The sequence below is a fragment of the Oncorhynchus keta genome, chromosome 14, assembly GCF_023373465.1.
Source record: "Oncorhynchus keta strain PuntledgeMale-10-30-2019 chromosome 14, Oket_V2, whole genome shotgun sequence".
NCBI lineage: Eukaryota > Metazoa > Chordata > Actinopteri > Salmoniformes > Salmonidae > Oncorhynchus > Oncorhynchus keta.
In genome coordinates, this window is record NC_068434.1 from 68,931,984 (window position 1) to 68,950,595 (window position 18,612).

Sequence of the window (18,612 nt, forward strand, 5' to 3'; positions counted from 1 at the left end):
AAGCTTTCCACAATAAGTTGAGTGAATTTTGTCCCTTTCCTCCTGACAGAGCTGGTGTAACTGAGTCAGGTTTGTAGGCCTCCTTGCTCACACGCTTTTTCAGTTCTGCCCACAAATTGTCTATGGGATTGAGGTCAGGGCTTTCTGCTGATGGCCACTCCAATACCTTGACTTTGTTGTCTTTAAGCCATTTTGCCACAACTTTGGAAGTATGCTTGGGGTCATTGTCCATTTGGAAGACCCATTTGCGACCAAGCTTTAACTTCCTGACTGATGTCTTGAGATGTTGCTTCAATATATCCACATAATTTTCCGCCCTCATGATGCCATCTATTTTGTGAAGTGCACCAGTCCCTCCTGCAGCAAAGCACCCACACAACATGATGCTGCCACCCCCGTGCTTCATGGTTGGTGTTCTCCGGCTTGCAAGCCTCTCCCTTTTTCCTCCAAACATAGCAATGGTCATTATGGCCAAACAGTTCTATTTTTGTTTCATCAGAGGACATTTCTCCAAAAAGTATGATCTTTGTCCCCATGTGCAGTTGCAAACTGTAGTCTGGCTTTTTTATGGCGGTTTTGGAGCAGTGGCTTCTTCCTTGCTGAGCGGCCTTTCGCGTTTTACTGTGGATATAGATACTTTTGTACCTGTTTCCTCCAGCATCTTCACAAGGTCCTTTGCTGTTGTTCTGGGATTGATTTTCACTTTTCGCACCAAAGTACGTTCATCTCTAGGAGACAGAACGCGTCTCCTTCCTAAGCGGTATGACAGCTGCGTGGTCCCATGGTGTTTATACTTGCGTACTATTGTTTGGACAGATGAACGTGGTACCTTCAGGCATTTGGAAATTGCTCCCAAGGATGAACCAGATTTATGGAGGTCTACTGCTAGAAGGTAAGCCTTGAAATGCATCCACAGGTACACCTCCAATTGATTCAAATTATGTCAATTAGCCTATCAGAAGCTTCTAAAGCCATGAAATCCTTTTCTGGAATTTGCCAAGATGTTTAATGGTACAGTCATCTTAGTGTATGTAAACATCTGACCCACTGGAATTTTGATACAGTGAAATAATCTGTTTGTAAACAGTTGTTGGAAAAATTACTTGTGTCATGCACAAAGTAGATGTCTTAACCGACTTGCCAAAACTATAGTTTGTTAACAAGAAATTTGTGGAGTGGTTGAAATACGAGTTTTAATGACTCCAACCTAAGTGTATGTAAACTTCCGACTTCAACTGTATGTATTCATTTGTGGATGTCCATCACCCATTTAGTATTATATATGTTACGAATTACAATTCATATTATATGTTACGAATTTGCAAAACGTGCAATATGTTACGAATTTGCTAAATATATGAGATGTTATGGTGGCTAGGTGGCTACCGTTAGCATAAGCTAGGTGTTGGTGGTTAGGTTTAAGAGGGTTTCTGTTTATGCTGGTATCAAGCCTTGGGTTGCACGGGCCAATTACAACTTGGTGGTTAAGTTTAGGACTAGGTTAAAGGGCTAGGTTTAGGGGAAGGGTTAGCTAAAAGGATGAAGGTTAGGGTTAGGGGAAATGTTAGCAGAAAGGGTTATGGGAAGGGTTCGCTAACATGCTAAGTAGTTGCAAAGTAGCTAAAAAGTAGTAAGTAGTTAAAGTTGCTAATTAGCTCAAATGATAAAGTTGTCTGTGATGAGACTCAAACTCGCAATCTATTGGTTTCTAGACGTTTGCGTTATACACCCACCCATACACCTCGACCAACCACCCTATTTTAAGTAACCATCTGTCTTACGTAAGCATACCGAATGTAACATACTGTATCATACTAATTTCAGTGTCCCGGATTTACAATTACTCTGTTACGTCTAGTCTGAGACCAGGCTAGATCCCCATTTAATGCGCTACTTTTGACCTGTGACTAAATGGGGAAATAGGGTGTCCTTTCAAATCAAACTTTATTTGTCACATGCACCGAATACAGCAAGTGTAGACTTTACTGTGAAATGCTTACTTACAAGCCCTTAACCAAGAGTGCAGTTCAAGAAGAGTTAAGAAAATATTTACCAAGTAGACTAAAATAAAAAGTAACACAATAAGAATAACAATAACGGGGCTATATACAGGGGGCACCGGCATCGAGTCGGTGTGCGGGGGTACAGGTTAGTTGAGGTAATTTGTACATGTAGGTGGGGGTGAAGTGACTATGCATAGATAATAAACAGCGAGTAGCTGTCACGCCTTGGTCATTGTATTTTGTGTTTTCGTTATATTTGGTCAGGCCAGGGTGTGACATGGGTTTATGTTATTGTATTTTCGTATTGGGGTTTGTAGTATTTGGGATCGCGGCTGATTAGGGGTGTTGTATAGGCTTGGCTGCCTGAGGCGGTTCTCAATCAGAGTCAGGTGATTCTCGTTGTCTCTGATTGGGAACCGTATTTAGGTAGCCTGGTTTCGCTTTGTATTTGGTGGGTGATTGTTCCTGTCTCTGTGTCGTTTCACCAGATAGGCTCGGCCACTTTGGTTTTTCTTTTTTACTTGTTTTGGAAGAGAAGAGAACGAGCGCCATTCTCCTTGCGGAGATGGTGCTAAATACATCAACACGGTCGGTCCCCACGATTCGGTTTGCTTGGAAGGAAAAGGAGTTGGAGCCTTTAGGACGGGAATCTTTTGGAAGGATAATATTGATGGGGATTCTAAAGCTGACGGTGAAGGATGTGTTTTGTTTCCAAGGCAACTCGTTGGAGGGAGCATGCGACGTGGCACTATATACAGAGGAAAAACACGATGATATCCTGAGAAGGGCAAGAGCAGTGGGAGGTGAGAGGCCGATGTGCCACTACGAAATAACAAGCCTGGCGAAGAATAACTTTAGGGTTGTAACTGTCAACATTTACAACCCTTACGTTAAGGACGAAGAGGTGAGGGCTTTTCTGGGGAGATACATGGATAACGTCTCCTCAGCAAGGCACCTCAAAGACTCCCTTGGGTTTTGGAATGGGAGGAGAGGCTTCCAGGCCCTCCTCAGAGAGGACCCAAAGGGACATGGTGGCTACCTCCATCCTCCTGCTATGTTCTCCCTAGGGGCTGACAGGGGGACGTTGTTTTATGCACGTCAGCCCCCATTTTGCAGGTGCCGTATGGCCTACGGTCACATATTTGCCTCGTGCAGTACAAGAAAATGCAGATTTTGTGCATCTGAGGATCACGAGGTGAGGGATTGTGACAAGCCTAAGACGTGCCATGGGTGTGGCTCGTCAGCACACCTGTGGCGGGGGTGCCCGGCCCGTCAGAGGTCATATGCATCTGCGGCTGGGGGGAGCAGGGGCGGGGGATGGGGGAAGAAGAGGAGGGGAAGGAAGCACGCCTCATTTCCAGAGTACAGGTCCAGAGGGGAAGGCCACAAGGAAGGAGGAGGAGCAAGAAGCGGCGGATGGAAGAGAGAAGGAAACTGAAGGCACGGGAGTAGGAGAACCAGGAAAAGCGGTCCTTCTGTGGCTCAGTTGGTAGAGCATGGCGCTTGTAACGCCAGGGTAGTGGGTTCGATTCCCGGGACCACCCATACGTAGAATGTATGCACACATGACTGTAAGTCGCTTTGGATAAAAGCGTCAGCTAAATGGCATATATTATTATTATATTAAGAAGGCAACCGAGTGGAGGAGCATGAGAGAGAAGAAAGCGAGGGAGGAGTGGTGGAGAAGGAGATGGTGGAAGAGCAAGTGGACTGGGGGGAAAGTGCCCTGGTGGAAGAGATGAGGGGTATGGTGGAGGAGCTGGCGGGGGGGGTGTATCTCTCCACTGCCGCCATCACCAAAGAAGAGAATGAAGAGGAGGGTGCGATTGGCCGACAGTGAGAGGGAGGGGATGGCCAAGAGAGTGATGGGGGTGGGAGAAACCTCTGGGATGCTGCTGGTTTCCCCAGGCCCTCAACTTCTGTTGGGTGGGGACACACCTAACAAGACTCAGGACTGGGTACAGGAGGAGGTGGGGAGTTTTTTGTTTGGGGACTCAGTCTCCCCAATTATTTTCCAAACCAGCTGCAACACTGGGGAGGGGGAGGATTGTGGGGGTAGACCCAGGGTGCAGGGCACCCCGGAGCCAAACACTATTCCTGCATCCTGGGATGGTGTGATGGAGGAAGAGGGGGGGATGTCGGGATTACGGATGGTGTTCTCACCGGTAGATATGGAGCAGGGGAGCATCGGGTGAGTCTCCTGTTTTAGTTTTTTTTCTGTCTGGGTTTATAATTTGAGTGTATTACATGTTTTTTTTTCATGGGGTCTAATTTTACTTTTGTTAGTTTAAATGTAAGGGGTTTAAGGGATTTTGTTAAGAGGAGGGCGGTCTTTAGTTATTTGGAGGGTGTGGGGTTTGATTTTTGTTTTTTACAGGAGGTTCACCTGAGGGATGGAGGGGATGTTAGTAGGTTTAAGAGGGAGTGGGACAGGGGGGTGTTGGGGGGGTGCACTCATCGGGGGTAGGGATTTTGTGTGGGCACAGGGAGGTAAAAGTGGAGGATTCTTTTGTGGTAATGCAGGGGAGGGTTATAGGGGTGGATGTCACGATAAGGGATTGTAAATTTAGATTAGTGGTGGTGTATGGGCCACAGGTGGTGGCAGACAGGAGGGAGATGGTGGACTGTCTGACACCCCTGTGTGCCACAAATAGGAAATTAGTGATAGGGGGGGATTTTAATACAGATTTGGGAAGAGGGGGGGAATGCAGTGCAGGCGCCATTGCCAGGCTAATGGCTTGCCATGGTCTGGTAGATGGTGGTCTGCACACTACTCCGAAAATGGACGGTCCTACATGGTGCAACTCCAGGGGGGTTGAGCGGAGGCTCGACTATATTTTTGTACCCAGGTCTTTGGGTAAGTTGTCTGGGCGGCTGTTGCCTGTTTTCTTTTCGGATCACGACGGGGTGCTCCTGCAGGTGGGGTCGCCAGTCTGCCTCTTTGGTAGGGGGTTCTGGAAGCTAGATCGGTATGTGCTGGAGGAGCAGGCTTTTGTTGATGGGTTTTATGGTTTCTTTTGGAGGCTTGAGGGCCTCCGGTCCATGTGCGAGGGGGTGTTAGAGTGGTGGGAATTAGTTAAGGTGAGGATTAGGGCTTTTATAATAGGGTATTGCAAGAGGGGAAAAAGGGAGGAGAGGAGGGAGGTGGATCGTATCCAAAGGTTAATTGACCTCGAATACGAGGCAGGCAACCTCGGCGGGTCGTTTGACTGGGAGAGATCCGCAACCCTAAAGGAGCAGCTCAGGGAGTTGCAGGAGCGGAAGGCTCGAGCTTTCCTGGAGCGTGCACATAGTGGCTTTCTAGAACATAATGAGACTTGTTCTGCTATGTTCTTTAAGTTGGTTATGTTGGTTAATATGGTCAGGGTGACAACTGATCATTTCCAAGGTTTATTTAAGGAAAGGGAAATAGATGTAGAGCAGGGAAATGTGTTTTTAGAACACTTGTCCAGGCGGTTGCCGGAGGACATTAGAGAAGTGATGGAGACCCAGATCTCACTAGAAGAGGTTGAGAGCGCTCTTAGGAGGATGGGAAAAGGGAAGGTGCCTGGGATGGATGGGCTGCCGGCTGAGTTTTATCTCAAGTTTTGGGGTATACTTGGACCAGTGGTCCTCGAAGTCTTGAAGGCCATCCTTGAGACGGGGGTCCCGGGAGGATCAATGGCTGTTGGTGTGCTGTCACTTTTATATAAGAAGGGGGAAGTAACAGACCTTGGCAACTGGCGGCCGTTGACCATGCTGTGTGTAGATTACAAGCTACTTGCAAAGGTTTTAGCAGACCGGTTGCGCACAGCCCTTCCCTACGTCGTTCATGAGGATCAGACGTGCGGGGTAGAGGGCCGCTCTATTAGATGGAACCTACAGTTAATCAGGGACTCCATCGCTTGGGTTGAAGATAGAGGACTGCCTTTAATGGTAGCAGCGCTAGATCAGGCGAAAGCCTTTGATCGCGTGAATAGATCCTTTTTATTCAGTGTTAGGTCGATTAGGATTTGGGGAGAAGTTTATAGGATGGATTCGTACATTATATGTCGGAGCGGGGTGCCGAGTTAGTGTAAATAGTCACTTGGGTGACGTTTTTGACCTCTCGTCTGGGGTCAGGCAGGGGTGCCCACTCTCGGCTCTCCTCTTCGTTCTGTACATGGAGCCTCTAGGGGCTGCCATTAGGGCAGACACAGGGGTGGAAGGCTTGCTGATCCCTGGAAGTGGTGGGCTGCGTGTTAAGATGACGCAGTACACCGACGACACTTCCTTGCTGTTGTGCAAGGACTCGTGCCTGACAAGGTCCCTTGCCGTCTTTGGGGATTTCACCCGAGCGTCGGGAGCAGTTCTGAACCATGCAAAGTCTTCCGTCAAGTTTTTCGGAAGATGGCGCGGTAGAACGGATGTGCCTGGGGGTTATCTCTCTGTGAGCATTTTGAGACCTCCGGCTCAGCGACGTTAAACTGGAACATGCGTATCGCAGTGGTACAGAGGAAGCTAGCAATGTGGAAAGCTAGGTATTTGTCTTTTATGGACAAAGTCCTGGTCCTAAAGGTGGATGTGTTGCCGTCTCTTTTGTATTTGGCATACATCTACCCATTGCCGGCTTGTCTAAGGAGGCCTCTAGTGAGGCTTGTGTTTCAGTTTATGTGTGTTTATGTGGTGTTTTTCTCGTATCAGGCGAGAAGCATAATGGTGTGGTCTAACACGGGTCCTCGGGTGGAACAGCTGCCGTGGCACTTTGGTCATGCGGCCAAGTGGCTGCGTGCGCACCCTGAGGTTGAAGTTGCCCGAGTAGGTTTAGATCACAGGCACGTGTACGAGGAGGTAAGAAAGGCAGGGAGTCCGGCGCCTGTAGTGGGCATCTCGGAAGTGGTCTGGGAGGGAGTGCAGGCGCGGGGTCTGGACAACAGGCTCAAGGACCTGAATTGGTTGAGCCTTCATAAGTGTTTGCCGGTAGGTTCCATCTTGTACCGGTATAGTTTGGTACAATCCCCCACCTGTCCAAGATCCTCTTGTGGCAGGGAGGAGACTGTGCGCCATGTCTTTTGGGACTGTGCCTTTGCCGGAGTAGTATGGGCTAGGGCACGGGTGTTGTTAGGTTTGGTAAAGGGGGATTTTGTATTGACGTGGGCCAGGTTAGAGAGGGGTGTAGGGAGAGCGAGAGGGACGGATAGGGACAGGTTTCTGCTCTGGCTTCTCATGAGTCTCTTTAAACGGGGGCTGTGGGAAGCAAGGCAGAACATGGTGAAGACAGGGAGAGATTGGGGGGTGGAAGGGATAGTGAGGAGGGTGGAAGGAGATTTGAGGGGGAGGATGAAGAGGGAGGAGAGGAAGTGGGGGCAGCATGCTGCTCGGGAGAGGTGGAAGGGGGGTTTAGGGCTGGGTGTCATTTAGATTTGTAAGAGGATAGATTAGGGACGGAGAGATAGGGAAAGGTATTTTGTAGGGTGACGGGGAGGGAAGATGCTCCCCTGAGGTTTTGTTTGGGGTTTATGTTTAGTTTAATTAGTTTAATTAAAATACCATTATTTGAGTAGGTATGTAAATTATGAGTTGTAAAGAATGAATGGTATTGAAGATAATAAATTATTTTTTATTAAAAACATTTTTTTTTAAATAGGCTGTAATAGGTTTCACGTTCCGTTTGTTGTTTTGTATTTTGTAATAGTTATTTCATGTGTCGCTTTTTCTAATAAAGTCATGAGTAACTACCACGCTGCATTTCGGTCCGACTCTCTTCCGACAAACGAAGAACGCCGTTACAGAATCACCCACCACACACGGACCGAGTGGCGTGGTAACAGGCAGCTGGAGCAGCGAAGGGAGGACGTTATGGACAGCAGAGGAATGGAGTATACGACGTGGGAAGAAATAGACAGGTGGGCGGCCGACCCAGAGAGAGTGCAGGAGCCCGCCTGGGATTCGCTCGAGCAGTGCGAAGAGGGCTATTGGCGAATGGAGTCGAAAAGGAAGACACTGCGGCGCAGAGCGAAAACCGAAAGTACCACCCAAATATTTATTGGGGGAGGGCTCAGAGAGAGAGTGGCTGAGTCAGGAGTCAGACCTGAGCCAACTCTCCCTGTTAATCGTGAAGAGCAGTTGCAGTGGGAGAGGCTGCACCACTTGGAGAATTGGACATGGGAGGAGGAATTAGACGGAAAAGGACCCTGGGCTCAGCCTGGAGAATATCGCCGTCCCAAGGAAGAAATAGAGGCGGCTAAAGCGGAGAGGCGCTGGTATGAGGAGGCAGCACGGCGACGCGGTTGGAAGCCCGAAAAGCAGCCCAAAAAAAATATTGGGGGGCTTAAAGGGAGTATGGCTATGCCAGGTAGGAGACCTGCGCAAACTCCTTGTGCTCACCGGTGGGCTAGAGAGACCGGGCAGACACCATGTTATGCTATGGAGCGCACGGTGTTTCCAGTGCGGGTGCATAGCCCGGGGCAGTTCATACCAGCCCTTCCTATTGGCCGGGCTAGAGTGGGCATCGAGCCAGGTAAGCTTGGGCAGGCTCGGTGCTCAAGAGCTCCAGTGCGCCTGCACAGTCCGGTCTATCCAGAGCCACCTCCACACACCAGTCTTCCGGTAGCAGCTCCCCGCACCAGGCTTCCTGTGCGTGTCCCCAATCCTGTAGCACCAGTTCCAGCACCACGCACCAGGCCTTCTGTGCGCCTCGCCTGTTCAGCACAGCCAGAGCCTTCCTTCCCTCCTGCGCTACTGGAGTCTCCTGTCTGTTCAGCGCTATCAGAGCCTTCCTTCCCTCCTGCGCTGTCGGAGTCTCCCGCCTGTTCAGCGCTATCAGAGCCTTCCTCTTCTACAGCTCTGCCGGAGCCTCCTGCCTGTTCGGAGCAGCCTGAGCTGCCAGTCTGCAGGGAGCTGTCAGTCTGCAAGGTGCTGTCAGTCTGCATGACTCAGCCAGAGCTGTCAGTCTGCATGGAGCAGTCAAAGCTGTCAGTCTGTTCGAAGCAGCCAGAGCTGTCAGTCTGCATGAAGCAGCCAGAGCTGTCAGTCTGCAAAGAGCTGCCAGTCTGCAAGGAGCTGTCAGCCTGCATGGAGCTGCCAGAGCTGTCAGTCTGCAAGGAGCTGTCAGTCTGCATAGAGCAGCTAGATCCGCCAGTCAGCCATGATCTGCCAGTCAGCCATGATCTTCTAGATCTGCCAGTCAACCAGATTCTTCCAGATCTGCCAGTCAACCAGATTCTTCCAGATCTGCCAGTCAACCAGTCTGAGCCTGAGCTTCATCTCAGTACTGGGCTTCCTCTCAGTACTGGGCTTCCTCTCAGTACTGGGCTTCCTCTCAGTACTGGGCTTCCTCTCAGTACTGGGCTTCCTCTCAGTACTGGGCTTTCTCTCAGTACTGGGCTTTCTCTCAGTACTGGGCTTTCTCTCAGTACTGGGCTTCCCCTCAGTTCCGGGCTGCCCCTCAGTCCCGAGCTGCCCCTCAGTCCCGAGATGCCCCTCAGTCACGAGCTGCTCCTCAGTTCTGTGGGGTTCTGGGTGAGGACTATTAGGCCATGGTCGGCGGCGAGGGTGGATTATCCCAGGACGCGAAGGGGAGGAACTATGACTTTAATGGAGTGGGGTCCACGTCCCGAGCCCGGAACCGCCACCATGGACAGACGCCCACCCGGACCCTCCCTATAGTTTTGAGGTGCGTCCGGGAGTCCGCACCTTGGGGGGTTCTGTCACGCCTTGGTCATTGTATTTTGTGTTTTCGTTATATATTTGGTCAGGCCAGGGTGTGACATGGGTTTATGTTATTGTATTTTCGTATTGGGGTTTGTAGTATTTGGGATTGCGGCTGATTAGGGGTGTTGTATAGGCTTGGCTGCCTGAGGCGGTTCTCAATCAGAGTCAGGTGATTCTCGTTGTCTCTGATTGGGAACCGTATTTAGGTAGCCTGGTTTCGCTTTGTATTTGGTGGGTGATTGTTCCTGTCTCTGTGTAGTTTCACCAGATAGGCTGTGATAGGTTTCACGTTCCGTTTGTTGTTTTGTATTTTGTAATAGTTATTTCATGTGTCGATTTTTCTAATAAAGTCATGAGTAACTACCACGCTGCATTTCGGTCCGACTCTCTTTCGCCAAACGAAGAACGCCGTTACAGTAACAGCAGTGTCCAAAAGGGAGGGTGGTCAATGTAAATAGTACGGTGGCGATTTTATGGATTATTCAGCAGTCTTATGGCTTGGGGGTAGAAGCTGTTGAGGAGCCTTTTGGTCCTACACTTGGTGCTCCGGTACCGCTTGCCGTGCGGTAGCAGAGAACAGTCCGTGACTGGAGTCCCTGACAATTTTATGGGCTTTCCTCTGACACCGCTTATTGTATAGGTCCTGAACGGCAGAAAGCTTGGCCCCAGTGGAGTTCTGGGCCGTTCGCACTACCCTCTGTAGTGCCTTACGTTCAGATGCTGAGAAGTTGCCATACCAGACAGTGATGCAACCGGTCAGGATGCTATCGATGGTGCAGCTGTAGAACCTTTTGAGGATCTGGGGACCCGTGCCAAATCTTTTCACTCTCCTGAGGGGAAAAGGTTTTGTCGTGCCCGCTTCATGACAGTCTTGGTATGTTTGGACCATAATAGTTCGTTGGTGGTGTGAACACCAAGGAACTTGAAACTCTCGACCCGCTCCTCTACAGCCCGGTCGATGTTAATGGGGGCCTGTTCGGCCTGCCTTTTCCTGTAGTCCACAATCAGCTCCTTTGTCTTGCTCACATTGAGGGAGAAGTTGTTGTCCTGGCACCACACTGCCAGTTCTCTGACCTCCTTCCTATAGGCCGTCGTTGTCGGTGATCAGACCTACCACTGTTGTCGTCAGCAAACTTAATGATGGTGTTAGTCGTGTTTAGCCACACAGTTGTGGGTGAACAGGGAATACAGGAGGGGACTAAGTACACACCCCTGAGGGGCCCCAGTGTTAAGGGTCAGCGTGGCAGATGTGTTGTTGCCTACTCTTACCACTTGGGGGTGGCCCGTCAGGAAGTCCAGGATCCAGTTGCAGAGGGAGGTGTTTAGTCCCAGGGTCCTGAGGTTGGTGATGAGCTTCACGGGCACTATGTTGTTGAACGCTGAGCTGTAATCAATGAACTACATTCTCACACAGGTGTTCCTTTTGTCCAGGTGAGAAAGTGGAGTGTGATTGAGATTGCGTCATCTGTGTATCTGTTGGGGCGGTATCTGAATTGGAGTGGGTCTAGGGTGTCCGGGAGGATGCTGTTGATGTGAGCCATGACCAGCCTTTCAAAGCACTTCATGGCTACCGACGTGAGTGCCACAGTGTTTTAAACATGTACATATTTCACCTTTATTTAACCAGGTAGGCTAGTTGAGAACAAGTTCTCATTTACAACTAAGACCTGGCCAAGAGAAAGCAAAGCAGTGCGACACAAACAATACCACAGAGTTACATGTGGAATAAACAAGTGTACAGTCAATAACACAGTAGAAAAGAGTCTATATACAGTCTGTGCAAATGGCGTGAGGAGGTAATGCAATAAATAGGCCATAGTAACGAAGTAATTAATAATTTAGCATTAACACTGGAGTGATAGATGAGCAGATGATGATGGGCAAGTAGTGATACTGGTGTGCAAAAGAGCATTAAAGTAAATAAAAACAATATGGGGATGAGGTAGGTAGATTGGGTGGGCTATTTTTAAAGTTAGTAAGGGAAATATAAGTCTCCAACTTCTGCAATTTTTGCAATTCGTTCCAGTCATTGGCAGCAGAGAATTGGAAGGAAAGGAGGCCAAAGTAGGTGTTGGCTTTGTGGATGACCAGTGAGATATACCTGCTGGAGCGCGTGCTATGGGTGGGTGTTATCATGACCATTGAGCTGAGATAAGGCGGAGCGTTACCTAGCATAGACTTATAGATGACCTGGAGCCAGTGGGTCTGGCGACGAATATGTAGCGAGGGCCAGCCGACTAAAGCATACAGGTCGCAGTGGTGGGTGGTATAAGGGGATTTGGTAACAAAACGGATGACACTGTGATAGACAACATCCAGTTTGCTGAGTAGAGTATTGGAAGCTATTTTGTAGATGACATCGCCGAAGTCGAGGATCGGTAGGATAGTCAGTTTTACTAGGATAAGTTTGGCGGCGTGAGTGAAGGATGCTTTGTTGCGAAATGGATTGGAGATGTTTGATATGTGTCTGGAAGGAGAGTTTACAGTCTAGCCAAACACCTAGAATATGTGGACAACTACAAATACCTATGTCAGAACCGTCCAGAGTAGTGATGCTAGTCGGACGGGCAGGTGCGCGCAGCGAACGGTTGAAAAGCATGCATCTGGTTTCACTAGCGTTTTAGAGCAGTTGGAGGCCACAGAAGGAGTGTTGCATGGCATTGAAGCTCGTTTGTAGGTTAGTGTCCAAAGAAGGGCCAGATGTATACAGAATGGTGTCGTCTGTGTAGAGGTGGATCAGGGAATCACCCGCAGCAGAGCAACATAGTTGATATATACAGAGAAAAGTCGGCCTGAGAATTGAACCCTGTGGTACCCACATAGAGACTGCCAGAAGTGCGAACAATAAGCCCTCCGATTTGACACACTGAACTCTGTCTGCGAAGTAGTTGGTGAACCAGGCGAGGCAGTCATTTGAGAAACCAAGGCTATTGATTCTGCCGATAAGAATACTGTAATTGACAGAGTCGAAAGCCTTGGCCAGTTCGACAAAGACGGCTGCACAGTACAGTCTTTTATCGATGGCGGTTATGATATCGTTTAGTACCTTGAGTGTGGCTGAGGTGCACCCGTGACCAGCTCGAAGAGGGGATGACCGCAGCAGCTTTGCAATCTTTAGGGATCTCGAACGATACGAAAGAGGTTGAACAGACTAGTAATAGGGGTTGCAACAATGGCGGCATATTTTAGAAGGAGAGGGTCCAGATTTTCTAGGCCAGCTGATTTGTACGGGTCCAGGTTTTGCAGCTCTTTCAGAACATCTGCTATCTGGATCTGGGTGAAGGAAAAGCTGGGGAGGCTCGGCTTCGCGTTCCTAGGAAACTATGCAGTTTTTTGTTTTTTTACGTGTTATTTCTTACATTAGTACCCCAGGTCATCTTAGGTTTCATTACATACAGTCGAGAAGAACTACTGAATATAAGATCAGCGTCAACTCACCATCAGTACGACCAAGAATATGTTTTCCGCGACGCGGATCCTGTGTTCTGCCTTACAAACAGGTCAACGGAATTAATTCCATGCAGCGACCCAAAAAAAAACGACTTCGTAAAAGAGGGAAACGTAGCGGTCTTCTGGTCAGACTCCGGACACGGGTACATCGCGCACCACTCCCTAGCATTCTTCTTGCCAATGTCCAGTCTCTTGACAACAAGGTTGATGAAATCCGAGCAAGGGTAGCATTCCAGAGGGACATCAGAGACTGTAACGTCCTCTGCTTCACGGAAACATGGATCACTGGGAAGACGCTATCCGGGGCGGTGCAGCCAACGGGTTTCTCCACGCATCGCGCCGACAGAAACAAACATCTTTCTGGTAAGAAGAGTGGCGGGGGCGTATGCCTCATGACTAACGAGACATGGTGTGATGAAAGAAACATACAGGAACTCAAATCCTTCTGTTCACCTGATTTAGAATTCCTCACAATCAAATGTAGACCGCATTATCTACCAAGAGAATTCTCTTCGATTATAATCACAGCCGTATATATCCCCCAAGCAGACACATCGATGGCTCTGAACGAACTTTATTTAACTCTTTGCAAACTGGAAACCATTTATCCGGAGGCTGCATTCATTGTAGCTGGGGATTTTAACAAAGCTAATCTGAAAACAAGACTCCCTAAATTTTATCAGCATATCGATTGCGCAACCAGGGGTGGTAAAACCTTGGATCATTGTTACTCTAACTTCCGCAACGCATATAAGGCCCTGCCCCGCCCCCCTTTCGGAAAAGCTGACCACGACTCCATTTTGTTGATCCCTGCCTACAGACAGAAACTTAAACAAGAGGCTCCCACGCTGAGGTCTGTCCAACGCTGGTCCGACCAAGCTGACTCCACACTCCAAGACTGCTTCCATCACGTGGACTGGGACATGTTTCGTATTGCGTCAGATAAAAATATTGACGAATACGCTGATTCGGTGTGCGAGTTCATTAGAACGTGCGTTGAAGATGTCGTTCCCATAGCAACGATAAAAACATTCCCTAACCAGAAACCGTGGATTGATGGCAGCATTCGCGTGAAACTGAAAGCGCGAACCACTGCTTTTAATCAGGGCAAGGTGTCTGGTAACATGACCGAATACAAACAGTGCAGCTATTCCCTCCGCAAGACCCTGGGTCTCGACCCCGCCCTGTGCAACTGGGTACTGGACTTCCTGACGGGCCGCCCCCAGGTGGTGAGGGTAGGCAACAACATCTCCTCCCCGCTGATCCTCAACACGGGGGCCCCACAAGGGTGCGTTCTGAGCCCTCTCCTGTACTCCTTGTTCACCCACGACTGCGTGGCCACGCACGCCTCCAACTCAATCATCAAGTTTGCGGACGACACAACAGTGGTAGGCTTGATTACCAACAACGACGAGACGGCCTACAGGGAGGAGGTGAGGGCCCTCGGAGTGTGGTGTCAGGAAAATAACCTCACACTCGACGTCAACAAAACTAAGGAGATGATTGTGGACTTCAGGAAACAGCAGAGGGAACACCCCCCTATCCACATCGATGGAACAGTAGTGGAGAGGGTAGCAAGTTTTAAGTTCCTCGGCATACACATCACAGACAAACTGAATTGGTCCACTCACACTGACAGCGTCGTGAAGAAGGCGCAGCAGCGCCTCTTCAACCTCAGGAGGCTGAAGAAATTTGGCCTGTCACCAAAAGCACTCACAAACTTCTACAGATGCACAATCGAGAGCATCCTGGCGGGCTGTATCACCGCCTGGTACGGCAACTGCTCCGCCCTCAACCGTAAGGCTCTCCAGAGGGTAGTGAGGTCTGCACAACGCATCACCGGGGGCAAACTACCTGCCCTCCAGGACACCTACACCACCCGATGTTACAGGAAGGCCATAAAGATCATCAAGGACATCAACCACCCGAACCACTGCCTGTTCACCCCGCTATCATCCAGAAGGCGAGGTCAGTACAGGTGCATCAAAGCTGGGACCGAGAGACTGAAAAACAGCTTCTATCTCAAGGCCATCAGACTGTTAAACAGCCACCACTAACATTGAGTGGCTGCTGCCAACACACTGTCATTGACACTGACCCAACTCCAGCCACTTTAATAATGGGAATTGATGGGAAATTATGTAAATATATCACTAGCCACTTTAAACAATGCTACCTTATATAATGTTACTTACCCTACATTATTCATCTCATATGCATACGTATATACTGTCCTCTATATCATCGACTGCATCCTTATGTAATACATGTATCACTAGCCACTTTAACTATGCCACTTTGTTTACTTTGTCTACATACTCATCTCATATGTATATACTGTACTCGATACCATCTACTGTATGCTGCCCTGTACCATCACTCATTCATATATCCTTAAGTACATATTCTTTATCCCCTTACACCAGGGGTGTCAAAGTCAAATGGACGGAGGGCCAAATAAAAAATTTAGCTACAAGCCGAGGGCCGGACTGTTCGAATGTTCATTGAAAAATTTTTAAATGACGCATATAGTCTAGTGAACCTAATTGAACCTACTGAAAACCTAACAAATATATTCCAATATGATCAGATAAATAAAGCAATATTTTCTTATGGCTCTGTCAGTAATCTTTAATTTTCAACAGACACAAAAGACAAATTTCCTTTATATAAAAATCCCCATAACATGAACATTAAATGAAAGAAACCGGTATTCAAGGCACCATCAGTAGCCTATATTTTCTATTTTAGCAAAAGTGGGCTAAATTTACTTCAAAGAAAAAAACAATAATAGCAATTTTCTATCATCCACTCAACTGAAATATTTTTAAAATATAATTGGATTGAAATACAATAAAATAAAGTGCAAAAATCTATTAATCAAAAACAACACTTTGTTTAAGGAGAAGTAACATGCAGTGAAAACAAATATTAAACTTTAACTTTTAAACTTGAACTGAGTAAAAACTCTAAATATGTGATTGCACAGTAATGTTCACTTGTTTGAGGTTGAGGGTGATACTTGGTGGTGTCCCATCTTTTCCACAAGTTCATCAATGTTCGGGGTAAGGCTCTGAGCTGAGGAAATCCTCAGAATTGAGTGGAGGTGTTCAGCAGTAAGTCGACTTCTGTGTGATGTTTTGTTCAAGTTCATCAAAGAAAACAGTTGTTCACACAGGTATGTGCTGCCAAACATAGACAACGTTTGAGCAGCCTGGATGCGCAGCTGGGGCATTGTGTCGGGAGGAAACGGGCGAACTCCGCAGCACCCACTGCCGCATATTTTGCCCTCAGTGCATCATTGCATTGGAGGTCAATCAACTCCATTTGGAGGTTTGGTGGTGAGCTTTCCACGTCAACAGCAAATGGGTTACCGAGCAGTTCCAACCTGCTTTTTTGTGCTTCAAAGTCAGCAAATCGGCGTCGAAAGTCAGCGGCAAGCATACCTATTTTATCAGCCAACTGTGCGCTCGGGAACGCACTGGTAGAGAGCTTCTCTTTCATGGTCTGGCAGCTGGGAAAGTGGCTCAAATTTTCTTTCCGCATCTGCGTCTCCCACAGAGTCAGTTTGGTTTTAAATGCCTTCACTGTACTGTACATATCAGAGATGACACGATCCCGACCCTGCAGCTGCAAGTTCATTGCATTCAGATGACTCGTAATGTCACACAGAAAAGCCATTTCACACAGAAACATTTCGTCTCGGAGTTGTGTTGTGTCTTTCCCTTTGCTGTCCAAGAACAGACAAATCTCCTCACGAAGCTCGAAACATCTTTGAAGCACCTTTCCCTGGCTTAGCCATCGCACCTCTGTGTGATAAGGCAAATCACCATGCTCCGTTTCTAACTCCGTCAGAAATGCCTTGAACTGGCGGTGATTCAAACCTTTGGCTCTGATAAAGTTAACTGTGCGCGTGATGATGCTCATTACATGCTCCATTTTCAAGGCTTTACCGCACAACGCTTCCTGGTGTATGATACAATGATAAGCTGTCAGCTCACCTGTCGCGTTTTCCTCTTGCATCTTTTCCCGTATCTTCGCCACCAGTCCGCTCCTGTGTCCACACATCGCAGGTGCTCCGTCGGTTGTCAAACCCACGAGTTTTCCCAAGGCAGCTCCATCTCATTTACACATCTTGACACCTCTTCATACAAATCATGCCCCGTAGTTGTGCCATGCATAGGACGTAAAGCCAAAAACTCCTCTGTCACGCTTAGGCTGGAGTCCACTCCGCGGATGAAAATTGACAACTGGGCAATGTCAGAAATGTCGGTGCTCTCATCCACAGCCAAGGAATATGCAATGAAATCTTTTCCCTTTTTCACAAGCTGCTCTTTTAGATTGATGGACAACTGGTCTACTCTCTCGGCAATGGTGTTTCTGCTCAGACTCACATTTAAAAAGAGTTGCCTTTTTTCTGGGCAAACTTCGTCACAAACTTTAATCATGCAGTTTTTGATGAAATCCCCCTCCGTAAATGGCCGGGCTGATTTAGCGATCTCTTCTGCCAAAATAAAACTGGCCTTGACAGCAGCCTGGCCTTGTGATTTGGCTTTTTTGAACAGAGCCTGTCGAGATTTGAGGCCTCGTTTTAATTCCTCTGCCTTTTGTAGCCTTTGTTCCATGTCCATATTCTTGTTTTTGTCCGCGTGTTTCGTTTCATAATGTCGTCTCAGATTATACTCTTTCAGTACCGCCACACTTTCTCCAACCCAGAAGACACACAGGTTTTCCAGCTACCTCCGTGAACAAATACTCCGACTCCCACCTTGTTTGAAACCCCGGTTCTCAGTGTCCACCTTCCGTTTTGCCATTTTTGATGGGTATCTGAAAGTTAATTTTACTGTGATGCTGACAACTGCTGTGCCAATAAATATTGAAATGAAGCAGCCTACTGCTCGGTGCGTCACCGTTGCATTGTGGGAAATGTAGTATTGGTGCGTGTAAAAGATCTGCGGGCTGCCGGCTTGCTGCGGTCTGCGGGCCGGTTCTAATAATAAATCAAGATCATCCCAGGGGCCGTAAAACCTTCTCGCGGGCCGGATGTGGCCCGCGGGCCTTGACTCTGACATATGTGCCTTACACTGTGTATAAGACAGTAGTTTTGGAATTGTTAGTTAGATTACTTGTTGGTTATCACTGTATTGTCGGAACTAGAAGCACAAGCATTTCGCTACACTCGCATTAACATCTGCTAACCATGTGTATGTGACAAATAAAATTTGATTTGATTTGTGGAACTGTTGGCCGGGGTTGGGGTAGTCAGGAGGAAAGCGTGGCCAGCCGTAGAGAAATGCGTATTGAAATTTTCGATTATCATGGATTTATCGGTGGTGACCGAGTTACCTAGCTTCAGTGGAGTGGGCAGCTGGGAGGGGGTGCACTTGTTCTCCATGGACTTTACAATGTCCCAAAACCTTTTGAGTTAGAGCTACAGGATGCAAATTTCTGTTTGAATAAGCTAGCCTGACTGACTGTGTGTTGGTTC

At 48.1% G+C, this 18,612-nt stretch overlaps 1 protein-coding gene across 8 annotated transcripts in view; it reads left to right on the plus strand.

The window, feature by feature from the left end:
• LOC118393860 (hepatocyte nuclear factor 4-beta-like) overlaps nt 1-18,612 on the plus strand; it is a 45,900-nt gene that overhangs the window by 14,985 nt on the left and 12,303 nt on the right. The gene's annotated exons all lie outside the window — the stretch shown is intronic.